We start from the raw sequence: 1,933 nt of genomic DNA on the forward strand, positions 1-1,933 counted from the left end.
CGCTCGAAAAGCCTTTAACTGTGGAAAAATGGGGCTTTTATTGCTTGCGGATTTTTGCGGATTTTTACAGCCAGGGATATCATATTTGCGGATTTCCCAAAATAAATAATGGCAACGCTGGGTGTCTAGCCAATCACACTGGTGCGAACATCGCAGCAACCCAGTTTTAGCACTGACAGGTTCAACCAAAAACAGTCCTCGCAAAACTTTGTGTCGTTCGGTAGCGTGTTTTAGCGATGCCGTTAAAATAGTGCAAACGATCGAGAAAGAAGAAACCTCGTTCCCGCCTTATGGGAGAAAGTGGGGGTCCCTTTTCAGCCAAAAAATGTCTTTTAGCGCATTTTACTTTATGTTGTTGGTGATAGCCCACGTTCGAACATCGTTAAGCAGCTGTAAGTTCCCCAAAATTTCATCTTCTGGTTCCCTTACATTGTACTCGAACGTTGTTTCTTCTATCTGGTGATTGGATTCTACAGAATGGGTAGATAGAACATTTATGTTAACTGGAGTTGGGTTTGAGACTGCAGATTGTAGGTTGACCGCATTGGATATTTCCACACAATTATCACTCAATGATAACACCCGCTGGTTCAACTATGATTCTGACTGAAATATTTAAAGAAAATTTCGCTTCATATTTCGTTTAAAATGGCCACTAGCTTTTATTTTCCTTCAGTCATCCATTTTGACAAATGTAATGAAAAAGATTTATAATAGCTTTTTGGATGATTATTGAAACACAACATTTTCACCTTTACACTGTCCATGATCGCATACCAGTCCCATAAAGATAGGAAATCTCATAGAAAACGGGACAAATATGCGATCATGGGTAGTACAGTTATTTTGATTTGTATACAATGAGTATGTCGTGAGATTGTTTGAATGAAGAATTCTTAGTTTTGTCGCGCTCTGTCGCACATCCACCATAAAACACCGTTTCCTTGATTTAATATAGCATTATCCGATGGCATTTTAAGTTTGCATAGAGCTATGCTAAAATAATTATTACAGGTAAATGGACATTTAAAATGCCAGCTTTCAAGATTGTTGTAATATTACTGTGACATGTTTCATATGTTCACAAAAAAACGTAAGCCTGATAAATGAACGGTATGATAAATGTTACTTGGGTGGGTGGTCTTCCTCGCACCCGAAGGGAATCCAATAGTTGAGATCGGGTAGAACAGTACTCGGCGCATGTCCAGACAATATGTTCAATATCGTGATAACCGTTGCCACAGGCGCAGATACCATTATTTGCAAGCCAAATACGTCGAAGATGAGCGTCCAGCGTGTAGTGATTGGACATGAGTCGAGACATCACACGAATAAAATCCCGACCCACATCCATCCCCTTGAACCAAGGTTTCCTCGATACCTTAGGGATTATCCCATTGCTCCATGAAGTTTGCCAACTTCCGAGGGTTCTCTGATGAGTAATACTGAAAAAATCGCTGAAGCTAATTGGTTTTTCATATATGTTACCTTCTAAACACCCGCCTTTGCTTCTTCATTACTTGGAACGGAGAAATGCGAGGGATCCCAAACTAAGGTAATCTTGTACGATCTTACAGGCAGATTTTCCCCAGAAAATATGGAATATGCTTTCTAGGTTTCATTGAAGCTGAGCTATTGAGCTGAGGCTATCCGAGACAATAAAGTAATGATCGGTGGCCAAAGTATCAATGATCCCAAGGGTATACGGAATAGCAGCATAGTCTGCGACGTGCACTGAAACAGGATCATTGAGTTTGAATGAGGCGATGAGGTTTTGATTGACTATACCGAAGCTAGTGGAGCCGTTGAGGCTTGACCCGTCGGTGTAAAATATCTGGTTGCAGTCGACTGCTCGAAATTTACTACGAAAAATGCTTGCGGACGTATGTGATCCGGGATTCCACGAATCTCGTCTTTCATGGATGTGTCAAAG

Source organism: Topomyia yanbarensis, unplaced genomic scaffold, assembly GCF_030247195.1.
Source record: "Topomyia yanbarensis strain Yona2022 unplaced genomic scaffold, ASM3024719v1 HiC_scaffold_18, whole genome shotgun sequence".
Lineage (NCBI taxonomy): Eukaryota > Metazoa > Arthropoda > Insecta > Diptera > Culicidae > Topomyia > Topomyia yanbarensis.